The sequence below is a fragment of the Odontesthes bonariensis genome, assembly GCF_027942865.1.
Source record: "Odontesthes bonariensis isolate fOdoBon6 chromosome 6 unlocalized genomic scaffold, fOdoBon6.hap1 SUPER_6_unloc_2, whole genome shotgun sequence".
NCBI lineage: Eukaryota > Metazoa > Chordata > Actinopteri > Atheriniformes > Atherinopsidae > Odontesthes > Odontesthes bonariensis.
In genome coordinates, this window is record NW_027457366.1 from 219,332 (window position 1) to 236,306 (window position 16,975).

At 42.0% G+C, this 16,975-nt stretch overlaps 6 non-coding genes across 6 annotated transcripts; 2 read left to right on the forward strand and 4 right to left on the reverse strand.

The window, feature by feature from the left end:
• Positions 1-1,432: 1,432 nt before the first annotated feature.
• Positions 1,433-1,506, reverse strand: trnat-agu (transfer RNA threonine (anticodon AGU)). Its single transcript has one exon. It is a non-coding gene; the product is annotated as a tRNA-Thr (tRNA).
• Positions 1,507-2,499: 993 nt separating this feature from the next.
• On the reverse strand, positions 2,500-2,573 carry trnat-ugu (transfer RNA threonine (anticodon UGU)). Its single transcript has one exon. It is a non-coding gene; the product is annotated as a tRNA-Thr (tRNA).
• Positions 2,574-14,411: 11,838 nt separating this feature from the next.
• trnas-gcu (transfer RNA serine (anticodon GCU)) lies at positions 14,412-14,493 on the reverse strand. The gene has a single exon. It is a non-coding gene; the product is annotated as a tRNA-Ser (tRNA).
• Positions 14,494-15,363: 870 nt separating this feature from the next.
• On the forward strand, positions 15,364-15,482 carry LOC142375825 (5S ribosomal RNA). Its single transcript, XR_012769053.1, has one exon. It is a non-coding gene; the product is annotated as a 5S ribosomal RNA (ribosomal RNA).
• Positions 15,483-15,780: 298 nt separating this feature from the next.
• LOC142375821 (5S ribosomal RNA) lies at positions 15,781-15,899 on the reverse strand. Its single transcript, XR_012769049.1, has one exon. It is a non-coding gene; the product is annotated as a 5S ribosomal RNA (ribosomal RNA).
• A 358-nt stretch (positions 15,900-16,257) lies between these two features.
• LOC142375824 (5S ribosomal RNA) lies at positions 16,258-16,376 on the forward strand. Its single transcript, XR_012769052.1, has one exon. It is a non-coding gene; the product is annotated as a 5S ribosomal RNA (ribosomal RNA).
• Positions 16,377-16,975: the final 599 nt, after the last annotated feature.

A 16,975-nucleotide genomic window follows, 5' to 3' on the forward strand; every position in this document is an offset into this window, starting at 1 on the left:
AAGAACTGATGGTTTGAACTGACTGAAAGAACTGATCATTTTAACTGACTGAAAGAACTGATCATTTTAACTGACTGAAAGAACTGATCATTTGAACTGATTGAAAGAACTGATCATTTGAACTGACTGAAAGAACTGATGGTTTGAACTGATTGAAAGAACTGATCATTTGAACTGACTGAAAGAACTGATCATTTGAACTGATTGAAAGAACTGCTGATTGAACTGATTGAAAGTGCTCCCAATTCATTGCTGAGTTGCCCATGCCTTCACTAACGGCCCATTCTGATAATTGACCAGGAAGCAGGTCACACTGAACAATTCGTCAATGTTCCCACATATAGACCGTGGTATCTCCTTGTGGAAGAGTTTGTTCTCTTTCACTCTCCTTATGCACCTCTCCACGTGCACTCTCAGCCATGCAATTGACTGCGTCTGTCTGACATCCTCTCGACTCATTTGTTGTTTGTTGCTGAGAAAGGCCGGCCGGTACACCTTACAAGGAGCAAGGTTGTCCACAACAAACCCTTTGTCCACCATGATGGCCATACCTGGCTTCAGCAGCTTTACAATCCCGGACTGCTTAAAGATCTGGGATCACTCATAGAGCCTGCATACAGTCCGGACACAAAGGTGACGGCACCGTGGGGTGCCATGCCAACCAAGGCCATGAATGTAGTGTGAGACTTGTATGTGGAAAAAACCTCACTCTGAAGGAGCAGAGAGGAGGGCGTCTGACAAAATATCTCCGTACAATAAAGGACCATCTGTGTGTCAGAAAAAGCTGCAAACTCAACTGGCAGGTGAGCTCTCACTGTCGCTGGAGGAATCCAAAGGCGCTGGCTTCCTAACAGGCAGTACAGGAAATGAGTCCATGTGGAGATGATTCCACTTGCAGCAGTGCGGTGAATGCTGAACCTCTCTGCAAGATCCCTGGGAGGAAAACCCACTGACAGGTACATCAGGAAAAGAAGAAACTCGTCAGTGGGTCTCAGTTTCTGTTGAGATATAAAAACAAAAGGCCTCTGTTTAGTTACCTTGACATTGACATTATTATTACAAAGCATAAATCAGAAAACTTTTGTTTTGTTTTGTTTTTGTTTTGTTCGTTTTCAGTAACGTTTTACATTATGCATTGCTGTTTGGTGTGTAATTTGTTTTTATGTGAAAGCAATAAAAAATATATGAACAAAAAAGGCCTACACCTTTTAATATCACATCACGTTACGTCATCACCTACCGATGCTGGGTGATGGACTGTGCTGCTGCTGGCAGAGACACTCTGAAAGCATAAAATAGGCATAAATGAGACTTTAAAAACTGTGTGCTATTTATACGCACTTTCATTAAGTGGACTAGTTAAAATAATTATGTAGAAAGCTGATAATAAGCTGCTTTATATGCTAAGTCATAGCTAGCTCTGAAGGCCCACAGGCACTGCTGGGATTTGAACCCAGGATCTCCTGTTTACTAGACAGGCACTTTGACCAACTAAGCCACAGCACCACATGGTTCATAAAACTGATGAAAGAATAAAGAGCAGGAACTGGAGCCACCTCAGGAAGTGGTTTTTGTGATTTATTTCCAATATTCATGTGATCTCTGCATAAATCAGAGCTTGATGTTATTCACATTATCTCCATATGTGAAAACATTGGATATAGTCCCAGTTTAATCTTCTGTAAGTCAAGAATATTTAAAGCCATGAGTAGAAGTGCCTCCAAGTACAGACTGTTTTGGAAGTCCAGCACTCCTAAAGCACTGCTGTAAACAGTTATGGCACCATGTTGACGTACATAATAACATCTTAAGGCACTGCTGGGATTTGAACCCAGGATCTCCTGTTTACAAACAGGCACTTTGACCAACTAAGCCACAGCGCCACATGGTTCATAAAACTGATGAAAGAATAAAGAGCAGGAACTGGATCCACCTCAGAATTTTTTTTTGTGATTCTGTACCTCAAGAATAGTTAAGCCATGAGTAGAAATGCCTCCAATTGGTTCGAAACTTCATCATATTTTGCAGATATTGTTGGGTTTTCAACTCAGACCCTGGTGTTCATGAGGAAGTCACTTTCACCAGTTACAGCCAGATCTCATGAAGCGGTGTACTTATTATTATTAAGTCATTTACTGTGTTTTTACAAGGCTTTTTTATGCTTTTTCTTATTATTTTAAGCTACATATTTCAAGGAAATGGCGTCCTGCCCTCAGCTTTTACTCTAACTCTGACTATTTCACGGTTTGTATGTTCATTTTGATGTTATGTAGTGTGACAGGAGGAGAACTTCCACCGTACTGTACCCTAACCAATTGACGTGTTATCTGAACGGAGGAAAATTACACTCTGAAAGTATAAAATAGGCATAAATGAGACTTTAAAAGCTGTGTGCTATTTATACGCACTTTCATTAAGTGGACTAGTTAAAATAATTATGTAGAAAGCTGATAATAAGCTGTTTTATATGCTAAGTCATAGCTAGCTCTGAAGGCCCACAGGCACTGCTGGGATTTGAAACCAGGATCTCCTGTTTACAAGACAGGCACTTTGACCAACTAAGCCACAGCACCACATGGTTAAAAAAACTGATGAAAGAATAAAGAGCAGGAACTGAATCCACCTCAGGAAGTGGTTTTTGTGATTTATTTCCAATATTCATGTAATCTCTGCATCCTCACTGGCACAGAGGTTTGCACAAGGTGCTTGAATTTTACTCACCCGAAGGAGTGTACTTTTGAAGTAAGGTGTATGTAGCATAGTCATACTTTTGGTAATCTAATGGAGGCACGTCACCAGGCACTTTTTACCGGGACACGTGCCTCTGTAAACATGCGTTGTGCCCCTGTAAAAATTCCCAAATACGTCCTTCAGACTACGCTACCACTGATATGTGCCAAGGAAGAATAACATAGGCACGATTTTCCCTATTTCAACCACGTAACCTACTTTAGCCAATGCCGCATAGGTCTACCAAAGAGTGAAGTGAGGAGGTTTTATTCGCAGGCATTGGGTGCGTCGCCTGATCAGCGAATGGACCGTGTGTGACACATAGCGCGCAATTTGGAAGTTAAGATGATATAACTTCTCAGACCATATAAGGAACTCTTAATTTAAGATTTTGACTTTTTATTTAGCAATATTTCCTCTTGTGGAAGTATTTATTGACTGTGCCACAGTGAGATTAAAACATGTTCAGTACCTGGACTGAAATATTGTTCATTATTTTGTATCTGTTGAAAGTTGTAACACTGTGCATACTGTGTTTTTTAGTAATATTGCCTCTTGTAAAAGGCTTACTTGATTATGTTTGATGAGCTACAGAAGGAGGAATTGAAAAGCTAAATGAATGAACTCAGGTGTTTTTATTTGCTTAGATAGCCTGTAGCTCTGTTACTGTGGTCACCCCACAGAAGTGCAGGAGAGGATATTCTGCTTTGACTCGTTTTGCTTGTTGTTTTTTAGCGTTTGTCTAAATGACTTTTTAAGTACGTGTTGTTTTTCAGGCGCTTTGTCTTTCAGGCTTTTAGAAACTACAGTGATGTCATGTCCTCTGATGTCATGTTTCCACTGTGATGTCATGCAAAACTGTGAAGTCATAATCAGTGATGACATCACTTCTTGTGATGTCAGAAGCAGCGGTGCTCTGTTCTCAGTCAGCAGGCATCACGTGTGCTGTTTTGCTCTCTTTTTCAGCTTTCTGATCTGAACTGTAAATAATATGCAACACATGTTCATAGAGCCCAGGCAATGGTGGCACACATGGGTTGTATGAATGCTGTATGAGATGTAAATGAAAACAGAAGCAGGGATCCTTTATATATATGTGATTAAAAATGGGACAGCAGAAACTGAACCTGAATGCATCACTGTCCAGGTCAGTAATAATGTATTTATTGTATGTTACGGTGCTCACAGCTGCTTTCTTCACGCCTCACCTGGAAGTATCTTTGAAGCTGTTTTGTATGTTGTCTACACTGACTGTGAAGCAAAAGCAACACAACAGCCACATCTGCAGCTTGTTCTCAGTGTTTACAGCGCAATCATTCAGCTGCTTTCATGCATCAACATAATACAGTAATAACAGTGCAGTCATGCTGGTTTCTATTAAGAGCTGCTTACAAGCAGACTGGGATTATTTCTACGTGTCAGCATACAGTGTATAACATGGATTCCAGTAAGAATCTGCCTTTGAAAGACAGAATCAACATGTAAATGATAAAGTGCCTTCCTGTGGATGTTCTCAGATATGAACAGTATGAACACTGTGATCCTTTCCCACATGTCCCAGTATGTCTGATTGTGTTCCAAGTGAGGGTCAGACTGGAGAAAGTGTCATGAAGCTGCCACCCTTAAAAACCCTTAAACAGGCAACGTGCACCAGGAGATACACACTCTTTAACATCCTGTAAGGGGTGTGCTGGGAGGTTTAGCTAATCAAGTTGGCATTTATCAAAAGTCTTGTCTGGTATTAGCATCTAGATCACATGATTTGGTTCAGGCTATCTTTCATCGTTTCGTCAGCCTGATCAGAAAACAAAATTGCCGCCAGTGGTGGAGAACCTGCTTCCTTGGGGGTAAGTAATCATATATTAGTCATACTTATTTTCAATCAAACAACAATTTAAATTCCTAATATTAATTAGGACATTTGTCTAAACATTCTGATGAAGAAAAAATGTTTCAACTGTGTTTGTGGTGCTACTTAGCAGCTTTTGAAATGTATGTATCCCCTGAGATACGTTGCCAGATTAGGGGTAGAAATTTGGTCAATGTGCATTATTCAAAATTTTGTTTTGGTCTGGATGGGATTTTGGGAGATTGGGGAACGATGACAGTTAAGGCGGGAATAGCAATATTGTTGATAGTGAGGATGGTTTCCCTATTGGTGTGTTGCATTATACCCATTCTGAGAAGGTGTTTGCTGCAAGTGATGTTCAAACAAACAGCGGAAGAAACCAGGAGGCAGATGACCATGCGAGACCAGGTCTGAGGACCAACGCATGGGAGAGCTGGTCAACGAATGAAGGTTATCAACGGACGGTTCACAAGATTCTTTCTTCGGGTGTGGAACCAAGTATGCTGAAGATCTCTTTGATTGGGAGTGACGTACTGGCGACCTCTCCTCCCAGAGTTAGCTTAGCAGTTCCAGACCCAGCCGGACGGATGTTCGGCCAGAAGCAGACGACTCCAGAGTACGGGAGATGGGACGGGACTGGAAGAGCGGCATTACATTGCATTTTATAACTATTGTTGTGTGATAATCCATATTTTTTTGTATTGTATTTGGTACAAAACTGTGATCAATTCATTTGATGGCGGTGTATTCATTCTATGTGTATTATCAATCAGAACTGATCACTGATATGTCCATTGCCAGTTGTGTTAGTCAACTGTTCGGAGTGCGACCTTGGTAAAGTGGTCGGTCGCCAAGTGGGGGGGGGCCGTAGGTGAGTTTTCCCAAAATAAGAACATGAGTTACGAAAGTAGCGGCCAGTGGGTTTTTCGCTCCTATGCACTGCGAACAGTGGACGAGTGTGATGGCAATGTTAAAATTTGTATTGTTGTTGAAATCAGTATCGTTTAATTTCATCATTTAATGATTTAATGTGATTCGGGTACATATATATATTCATTTTCATTTATTCAATATGTTCCCTTTGACTTAGAATGTAGAATTATTGGAATAATTTAGGACTTCAACTCCTAAGACAGACCTAAGTTATGGCGATCAAGAAAAAGCTTATCTTTTGTTTGTTAGAAATGGTCAGTCTTCGAAATGGGTCAGAGGAAGGAGTTGTGTCTTCAGAGATCAATCTATGCAATAATTCATACGATCAACGACACGTCTGGCCTTTGTTTTATTTCATCAAATGGTCAAAGGAACTTGTGCTTCTTTCCTGGTTGACTTTTCGCAACCCTGGGTCAATATAGTTATTGTTGTCCGCAGGACTCGAACCTGCATGGGGAGACCCCAATGGATTTCTAATCCATTGCCTTAACCTCTCGGCCAAAGATGGGGCAAAAAGGAACTGCTACAGAGGGGGAAAAAGAGGAAGGAGAAATGAGGAAAGGAAAAACAGATAATTATCACACTTCTACACCAATTAAACATGTTTCAACCACATTAGTGTCTTTGTGGTAATATCTTTCAATTTTTAATTAAACTGATTTATCCTTTACTTAATACTTTTTACATTTTAAATTTATGTTAAATTTAGCAGAGAATCAGAATTATGACTATTTTGGTTGTTTTCTGTTTATACTATTACTATTGAGGTCCAACAGAATTTATATGATACAACACAAACAAATTATGATCAGTGAAATTTATTTAGTCTTACACAGCTGCATACACTGATCTGTAGTTTCTTCTGGACATGTGTAAAGGCTGACTAAAACAAAACAACTGGGAGAATATTCCAGATCAAACGTTTTTCTTCAGACTGATCACATCAAGTACAAACCAGTGTTAAATCAAAACACAGTGTCAATCATATTCTTCAAAAAAGTTTTACATTAAAACAACAGAGTAACAAACAAACAAACTGTAACAAAGAAAATCATTTCTTTGCAAGAGATTCTCTCCATTCCAAAATGGTCTGTCCAGAGGCTGGACAATACCATTTCCCTTTAGTCTGTGTATGGCCAGTGCTTTTATTTTTGGCCTGACCACAAACTGAACATTGATAGTGGTAGTCCGGTTTCCACTGCCGTTTTTTGGGAGGTTCCCCTCTTGCCAGGCGTTCCTGCTCTTCTTGTTCTGCCCTATTCTGTCTCCACCTCCTGTAGCGATTCGTGCTGAAAGCAGATCTGATGGTGATGCTGCTGCAGCTGCAGCTGCTGGAGCTGATCCATGAAGTGGTGGTGTATGGTGCTGATACCATGGAGCCAGAGGAGATGGCAGGGGTGGGAACTGTCCTTGTCTAAATGGGGGCAAGACTGGGGCTGATGGACTGTAGCAGAAACCCGAAGAAGTGGGCAGAGTTTGTGGCATCTGATTCTGCTCATAGTAGGACCAAGCAGGTGATGGTGGCTGCTGACTCTGTGCATACAAACAGCAGTCAGGAGCTGGGGCTTGAAAAAAGTGACCTGACTGGTGTGAGGATGATGAAACAGTGTTAGAATAAGGAGGATAATGCTGTGCAGAGCCAGTTCTACCACCAACGCGTGAACGGATCAGTGCCTCGCCTTCTCTGTTTTCAGGTTCCTGAAACTCCATGCGTTTATGTCCATGTTCCACAGGAATGGAGGGAAGCTGTCTTGCTTCTGGCAGGAAAGATTCAGCCACGGAGACCTTCTGAGGAAGCTGCACACCTTGGAGTAGAGTGTCCCGGTCTGTTCTTTTCTGTCGCTCATGTAACCTGAAAAATAGTACAATAGAAACATTTTTACTTTTCAAAGTGAAGTGAAGTGTAAAGTGCAAAATCTAGTCAAAATAAAAAAGGCATCTTACCAAGCACACACAGTGGTGTTGTTGATGGTGACTAACAACAAGTTGGTCTGGTCTTGTATGGGCTGGGAGTCTTCAAGCAGCTGTTTGACATGACAGTGAGTTTGCACGATTGACTGTGGAATGGGCAGAACTTTTCCCTTGCAGTCTTTTGGTCGGTTTCTCGCTTGTTGGTATTCTTTTAACAGCTTGAGGATGCACTCAGAGATTCTGTTGGTGTCAGGTCTCTGGGCAGCCTGGCCATGGGTCATGAACAGTCTGTGTGAAAAACAGGTCATTAAAATTGCAGAAAAATGCAAGTTCCTTTAAACTAATTTTAATGGAGCAGCCATGAAATGCAATAGTATTAATTATTATTACTGTATTAATCTCCTAATCTTAAAACTTTAAAATGCTAAGACATAAAAATAGAAATTGCAAAACTTGACTTGGCTTTTACTAGTCAGTAGGCAAACAAATGATGCATTGTGTCAAATATCAGACAGGTTACCTTTCAGCTGCTTGCTGACCAGGTGCAGACCCACTGCGTTTCCGAGAAGCTCTCCATGGTCCTGGCAACGTGCTCTTCTTACTTTTTAGGGTGTATTTGGAGGGTTGCTTGTCCATGTCGTGTAAAGCAGAATACAGCTGCATCATTTCTTCTACCTCTGTGGTTGACAGCGCAGTTATTGTGCGATTGAGGTTCAAAAGATACTCTGCCAAGTTGTCAACAGCCTCCCATCCAGGAAAACCTCTGGAGTCACACCGGGTCTCCTTAAAGGAAAATTTATATACAGATACACATGCACACACTAAATGTATAAAAATACTGAATTTTTAATGTCACCTGAAACAATTTCCTGGGACTGCTGAACGAGTCATCTTCTGTGAATGCACCACTGGTATCGGACTGGATAATCCATATTTGTAGCAAAGAAAAAAAGAGAAATATCTTGTTCAACAAAAATAAAGTAAATCAAAGCGTAACATCAAGTGCTGTCCGTGGTGTGCATGAATGAAGTATGCAGGTGTAGGTGCTGAGAATAGCAAGCAAGCCAACCAACACTAACCCAAATAATAAAAGTGGAAAAGAACCTGTAGATCAAGCTGAGCCAAAGCCTGATTTCAAAACAAGACTAACTACGTCCCCAAATTGTCCATATAACATAAACCAGCTACGAAACAAAGTGGTTCATACTCTAACCAAACACAATGGACACATAAGGGTCTCACTATACCTGGGATGAACTGCTGCTTGGTCCACTAAAGGAGTTGTCATCAGTAAGCAGATCTCTGACTGGATCAACAGTGCGAGTGGGAGAAGCAGGGCTTGCATCGAGACTAGTTTCCTGAAAACATACAGAAAAGACAGCAAAGATTCCTCATATCCTTGGTCTGCAAAAAAAATAAACCTTTTCTCTGTATTCATGATATCCATTTCAGATTTTGGTCCCTGATGTCAAGGTCTTTCTAACATAAAAGATTGAAATATTTTTTTTTCATCATTCAAATGATCATCATAAACTGTTCACTAACAGTCATGATGACAGCCAACCATCAAAATCTGGTCAATTAGAACAAGGGGAAAGGCCCATATATAAGCACGCAACACGTGATGCTTATTGGTTCTGTTAATGAGACAAATTATTCACAATACATGCAAGTGAATATTTGTAATTAAATCAAATCATTCTAATTAAATGATCACATTACCTGAGATGACATGGGAGATGACCCTTCCTGGAGAAAATGAATATTAGGGGCTGATATCTCCAACTGCTCACACTGCAGCACCCTGGAGGGGCTCTCCAAGACGATGTCAGTGACGTCACTGATGGTACCATCAGCACTGTCCTCCTCCTGAACATCGGCTTGCATCTCTGGCAAAACAACTCCCAGTTCGCTGTCCTGCTGGGGACCTAACAGGTCTCCCCTGTCTGACTGAGCAAGAAGATACTCCGCAGCAATCCGCTCACCTACAAAGTCAATCATAAAGTACACAAACAACCATATTTTAAGTTTACAAATGTGCTGTACGAAAATTAGTATTTTTGTGGAATTTGTGAGATAAAGGTCCAATACCAGTTGGACAGCCTGGGGGAATGAACTCTGGCAAGAGGGCATGACCCAGCACTCTGATGCTCAGGGTGTTGATGTTGGACATCAGACGAACATCGTAGAGTTTAGTGTGAGATCTGCGACTTGCATCTAAAGCTTCTTGGGCTCTTTTCATGTTCCATCTGGATCCACCCTCAAGCATATACATCTGAGTGTGCATGGCATTGCTTCTCCATCCTTAAAAAAAACAATGTGGCAAAGATTAGCTGCATTTATGAAATGACAAATATTCTTTGCATTTTCTTTTCAGAAATTATGCTGATTTAACCATTTTAGATGTTCAGATAAAAATCTGGAAGGTGTGACAGCAATGATTGACATCAAATATAGCAATTTACTGTTTACCTGGGATGAAGGAGCACTGATGTCGATGAAAGCTTTCAACTGAAGATGACCCCCTGCCACATCTGAAGGTTTTAACTTCTTTGTCTCCCTTTTGTGTTGAGCCAAGCTTAGTATATAGTTCAACACCAGGTGGGTCTTGGATGCATGGTAGGTGCTTCTGCTGCACTCGCCACACACGAGTCATGCTCTCAGGGTTGATCAAGCGTAAACCTGTGGTGTCAGTCAGTTCCCACATGGACTTTAATAATCCCTGAATGAGTTTCCGGGTTTCTTCTACCCCTCTGGTTCTTCTTCTGCAATGTTTAGTAAGCTCACTGGAGCTAATGTTGGCCAAAACTTGTGCTTCTGTGGGAGGATGACCAGGATACTTTTTCCTCAGCTCTGAGCTCTTGGCTTCTTTAAGGCGGCTGACATCATCTTGATCCCATTCGAAAATGCAGGAGGACAACTTGGAGCAGAATGTGCCATAAAGAGGATGATGCTCTGTGGTGAGACCGGTTGGGAATCGTCTCATGTAGTGAAAGATGTCCAGTCTCACTGTAGTCTTCCACGGCCGAAACCACTCAAGCACTGGAGGCGCACCTGCTTAGACAAAAAATAAGCAAAATAAAACACAAATACATTCTACAGTATTTCTTTATTCCTTTTTCATGATGACTCAGGGCTGGTGGTATTAAAGTTGTGACATAAAACATAACTGTTGCCAGATTATACCTTGTTAAAAACACATTTCTTTCTTTTGAATCAGGTTTTCAATTTAAACTTTAAAATGTTTTAAACTTTGAACTGTAAACTAATGTTACAATGAAGTGCAACAAAGTCTGAAGATCACAAACCTGATGCACTGCAGCAGTCTCTGTCAACGTAAAGGATCTTTGGCTCTGGTTCTCCAGCATTCTGATAGCGCAGGACAATCCCTTGGCACAGTTCCTCCAAACCTGCTCCCTCACCTGTGGTCAGCACACAGTTCAGAGCTTGGCCATGTTCGTTGGTGATGTTCGTCATCCACGTAGCCGTCTCAGAAATGCCACCAGCAAGCTTTTTGGTGATCTGTTTGGTGTAAAGAATATGAAAAGCAAGAACATCAGAATGCAAATAATAATTAGGATTGACAAAATTTTAGAGGTGTTTTACTTTACCTTTTTGGTAGAGTCAAGCTTTAAAATCCTGCCGTATGTTGAGGTGATGACACCCTTCATCTCAGACAAGTGACTCAGTATTTCATTGGCATGCACAGTCTGAAACCACTGTGCAAGAGGAAGAGGGCAAAACCGTGGCGGATTCTGGTAGGCAACTTTATGGCTCCTGGCTAAGACACTCTTCTTTTTGTGACGCTCACAGTCAGACATATACTCAATGGTGCGCTTTGCCCACTCCTCACTGTGCAGCTCTTCTAAAGCTTGCTGCACATAACTGGAGCTATTTCCAACAGTCCGCGGTTTCAGCAAAGTCACGCACCTTTTGTCCAGAGCCAGCTGTGTGGTGAGAGTAGCTGGAAACTTGTTTCTGTTGGCTGGATCTAATTGGCTTAAAACCTCAGTGCTCCACGGACAGACAGGAATCATGCATTTACTGCATCGTGGATAATCTCCTCCAATCAAATAGTACCTTGAATCCAGGTCAACGACTTCTCTGACCTTTGTGTAGATCCCAGAGTGGTGCATCTTGGTGTTGCACTGTTGACATTTCAGTGAAATACCCCACATCCGCATAGGTGCCCACAGAAACATCCGCTGCCTGAAGTAGACCAGGGGATCCGGAGGTGCAGTCACTACCTTTGGTGGACTGGGTGGATGAAACCAGTTTTGGGAGAACCGTTGTCTAAACTGGCCTGTGGGGTGGTAAAGGCACTGTGCAATCCACTCCTGGTCTGCCGGCTTGATGATCCGCACAAACTGCTTGGGAAGAAAACTCACCCAATTCACCTCTGGAGGCCTAAGGTGGACAACAGGAGAAGAAGCAGCTGGAGGAATTGGCTGCGGGCGTTGCACTGGTGGAAGGCACTGCTGTGGCTGAAGTGGTGGTTGTTGGGGTGGTGTTGCTGGTTTCCCATGTTGTGGTGGTTTGAATGCTGGTAGTTGGTGTGGTTGAGATGCTGATGTTTGGTGTGGTGGCTCATGACCTTCTTCAATATGATGAAGCAGCCCAACTGCACCCTTGACCCTTTTCCCACATTGCTCACAACATTGTTCTGCATGAAAGTCAGACAAGTGTTCATTAAAATGTTCCACGTTGATGTTTGCACTACATAATGCACACTGTATCTGCTCTGGGGTTTGACTGACTGAGATGCTTTGAGGTTGACATCTTCCTGAATTTGAGCTCCTCTGTGCTGTGGGGTCAGCTGGAACTTTGCCTACATTTGAACTGCTCTGTGCGGCAGGATCTGCTGCAGCTGCGGCTACACTTGAGCTCCTGTGCATGGTCGGGTTTACATTTGAACTGCTCTATGCAGCAGGATCTGCTGCAGCTGCGGCTACACTTGAGCTCCTGTGCATGGCTGGGTTTACATTTGAACTGCTCTGTGCAGCTGGATCTGCTGGGGCCCTAGGTACACCTTGGCTGCTCTGGTTGGCCTGGAAGGCTGACGCTGTCCCTGCACCTGACACGTTTTCGGATTGAACCCTTGTTGAACCTGCCTGCTCACCTGACTGTGGAAAAACAACATTGAATTTGTTGCTAAAGCTTGAAAAACTTTTGTAATAAAACATTAAATTCTTTCCAGTGTTTTAGTACAATCAATTTTAGAACAATTTCTAATTAGATTTTGTGTCTTATATATTCAGAAAGGTAAAAATCTGTGAAACACTCACAACTTTAACAGTCACATATTGCAGTGTGAAACATAGCTTTTTTTTCCATCTATTGTAAATAAATAAAAAAAGTTTAACTCACCTTATGATAACCACAATTGCAGGGGATTTCTTTTCCAAATATGTCGGTTGTCCGGACTTTCTGGTTGAAGACAGGAGTCCGTGGACAAGCGCCTATCCGCTCAATGACAGCCCTCCATCTTCTGGTTCCAGGTCTCTTCCCAGTGGAAAACTTGAACTTTCCCTGAGCATACAGCTGCATAACACCAGCCCAATACGAATCGGGCTTCCCTGTCTTCGTCATCCCAAAAAACTAAAATTTTAGCCGAATGATAGTAAAAAAAAAACGCCAGGAAGGAGCGTTAAAATAAGACAATAACGCTTGAAAGGATATTTTAAACCAACAGAACGACACACAGATACGGACAGAGTCAGGTTAAACTATATTAAACAGATTAAATAATCTATTCACCATACATACCAATTTTATCTCGATTTTAAACGGGAGTCAAAAGTTGGGAGACAGTAGCGGGAAACTTGTTTTTGTTTTTCCCATCGACCACCACTGCGCATGACTTACGTGATGACGAAACACGTCAAATGTTAGAACTTGTTAGGATTTGTTAGGACTTTGTTAGGACTGTTAGGAATTTGTTTGACGGCCAGTTGGCAGAGGGTACGGCCACCTCGTCCTCTCTCTTGTAAGTTTGACCATAAAAAATTTCGTCTTAAACGACAGCTGGTATAATTTTGATCTCAAAATTGGAGCCTCATTAGATACAATGGTCTTGCGTGCAGAGGATATGAATTTATCCTCCTTTCAGAAAAATAGAATCATTATTATCTAAATGTGGTTTCATGTAGGGATGTTTGAGATTGTTTGATTTAAAATTGGGCGAAACAAAAGCAATTGCACTTAGGATAAGTCAAATTTAAGGTTGGGGTTATTACAATCTCTTCAGAATATACCCAAATATGGAAGACAAATTAGGTCAAATTATAAAGAGCTTGCTTTCCAGGCAAAATGTGGCGGGATTGATGTCCGCACTCCTCAGAAATCTTTTAGGTGCTCTTCTGGTGAGAGGCTTTAATGATCATCTTATAAAGACAAACCAACTAATGTGCAAATTCAAATTTGTTTAGAATCGGAAAGAAAAAAGAATCTGCCAAACCATGAAACACTACGGATTTTCCATGTCTCACTGATCGAACGCCAGACTCTACTTGATACATTCAACCACTCTGAAAAATACTGATAAAAACCAACAAGCTTCAGTTGTGAGATCTATTCCTTTTGATGTATCGAGGAATGGATCGTTTGGTCAGAAATGGTTCGTTAATTTGGAAGCTCTAAGAATACGTCAATCGAAGGGGAATTAGCTCAAATGGTAGAGCGCTCGCTTCGCATGTGAGAGGTAGCGGGATCGACGCCCGCATTCTCCATTTGTCTTTCCTTTTGTCCTATGTGGAGGAAATGATTAACAGCTGGATGTGGCAAAGGTGGATGCAAACTGAAAGTAAGACAGCTCTTTCACATTAGCCTGAAGTCACACTCAAAATTCTTCATGATAGATTCAATCGCCCAAATGAACTTGGTGTAGGCAAATAAAAATGTTGCGACAGAAGCAATGTTTGAAAAGCCTGCTTGTAAGAATTGGAATGAGAAATTTTAACAAAACAGAACAGAACTTGACATGCAAAGCCGACAAGAACAGGATTCGAACCCATGCGTGCAAAGCACAATGGATTAGCAGTCCATCACCTTAACCGCTCGGCCACCTCGTCCTCTCTCTTATAAGTTTGAACATAAAAATTTCCATCTTAAACTACAGCTGGTATAATTTTGATCTCAAAATTGGAGCCTCATTAGATACAATGGCCTTGCCTGCAGAGGGTATGAATTTATCCTCCTTTCACAAAAATAGAATCATTATTATCTAAATGTGGTACCATGTAGGGATGTTTGAGGTTGTTTGATTTAAAATTGGGCGAAAAAAAAGCAATTGCACTTAGGATAAGTCAAATTTAAGGTTGGGGTTATTACAATCTCTTCAGAATATACCCAAATATGGAAGACAAACTATGTCAAATTATAAAGGGCTTGCTTTCCAGGCAAAATGTGGCGGGATTGATGTCCGCACTCCTCAGAAATCTTTTAGGTGCTCTTCTGGTGAGAGGTCTTAATGGTCATCTTATAAAGACAAACCAACTAATGTGCAAATTCAAATTTGTTTAAAATCGGAAAGAAAAAAGAATCTGCAAATCCATTAAAAACACTACAGATTTTCCATGTCTCACTGATCGAACGCAAGACTCTACTTGATACATTCAACCACTCTGAAAAACACTGAGAAAATCCAACAAGCTTCAGTTGTGAGATCTATTCCTTTTGATGTATCAAGGAAATGATCGTTTGGTCAGAACTGGTTCGTTAATTTGGAAGCTCTAAGAATTCAAAAATCAAAGAGGAATTAATCATCAGAGGCTTCACACAGGAGAGAAACCATAAAGCTGTGATCAGTGTGGGGCAGCTTTTACTCAATTACCTCATCTAAAGACACACCAACGTATTAACACAGCTTGGGCTGCTGCTGATTGGTTGGCACACACCTCTGTTTGGTTTTGGCTCTCAGTCTCCATGTTGCAGGGACTGTGGCTTACGGCCACACCGCCCTGAACACGCCTGATCTCGTCCGATCTCAGAAGCCAAGCCGAGTCGGGCTTGGTTAGTACTTGGATGGGAGACCGCCTGGGAATACCAGGTGCTGTAAGCCTTTTGGCTTCTCCAGGCGCATGCAGTTTGGCTACGTCAAATGCAAAAGTAGTCCCTGTTTGACTTTTTGGAACTTGTCCTTTCTCAGGACAAAGTTAAATGTATGAGGATCAAAGCCAACAATGGCCTGGGACATCTCAGCAGATCCAGGATCAGCAACATGGAGACTGAGAGCCAAACAGAAACAGAGGTGTCTACCAACCAATCAGCAGCAGCCCAAGCTGGTTAACTTCCTGGTGTCTGTGTGGCACACAGTGATGGTCAGATGTTACATGCAGGCCGCAGAGAGAAGAGAAAAAAGCTTACAGCACCTGGTATTCCCAAGCGGTCTCCCATCCAAGTACTAACCAGGCCCGACCCTGCTTGGCTTCCGAGATCGGACGAGATCGGGCGTGTTCAGGGCGGTGTGGCCGTAAGCCACAGTCCCTGTGACAAATATATGTTATATAGGTGCTGGAACCATACGTTTCCCCTATTTTTACCAGAGAGCTGGCTTGAGAGGCTGCTGTTGAGCCTGCACGTTGACTTCCCTGATGTGATTGTTCTCTGCAGCTGAAAATGGGACTCTCAGATAACTTAGTGTCTGTCAAGCTCCTCTGTTCCCTGTGTGTAGTTTTGTGTCCGTTGTCATATAGAGAAACCAGGGAAGCTCAATCCCACGACATGCTCATAAACTGCGTCTTCTCTAAACACTATCGTTCTATTTTAGAAGTCAGAATACAATAACAGATTCTGTTTCAGAATCTATAAAAAGCTGGTTTGTGATTCCTTTGCTGGCTTACGGCCACACCACCCTGAACACGCCTGATCTCGTCAGATCTCAGAAGCCAAGCCGAGTCGGGCCTGGTTAGTACTTGGATGGGAGACCGCCTGGGAATACCAGGTGCTGTAAGCCTTTTGGCTTCTCCAGGCGCATGCAGTTTGGCTACATCAAATGCAAAAGTAGTCCCTGTTTGACTTTTTGGAACTTGTCCTTTCTCAGGACAAAGTTAAATGTATGAGGATCAAAGCCAACAATGGCCTGGGACATCTCAGCAGATCCAGGATCAGCAACATGGAGACTGAGAGCCAAACAGAAACAGAGGTGTCTACCAACCAATCAGCAGCAGCCCAAGCTGGTTAACTTCCTGGTTTCCGTGTCTGTGTCTGTGTTGAAGTAAATGGAACTGTAATTTTGTAACAATTGCAAAGAATTGTCGCTGTTGATAAAAATGATGTGATTAACATCCATTTGTCAGACGGAAGGTAATCTTGAGCCGTGTTTTGTTGACAGCTGCACCGTCACTGTGAAGGAGAGAGCACGAGAGCGTTATAAATAGTGCCTGCTGGTGTGTATACTGTTGTGTTGATCTCCCTAAGAAAGTGAATCTGATGCAACATTTCCCCAACTATGTTCAGGGAATATAGTCCATTACACAAACACTTTTACATATTGATTATATAAACCACCCCATTCAGAACATCATCTGAGACATCTACCTTGTGAGGGACAGC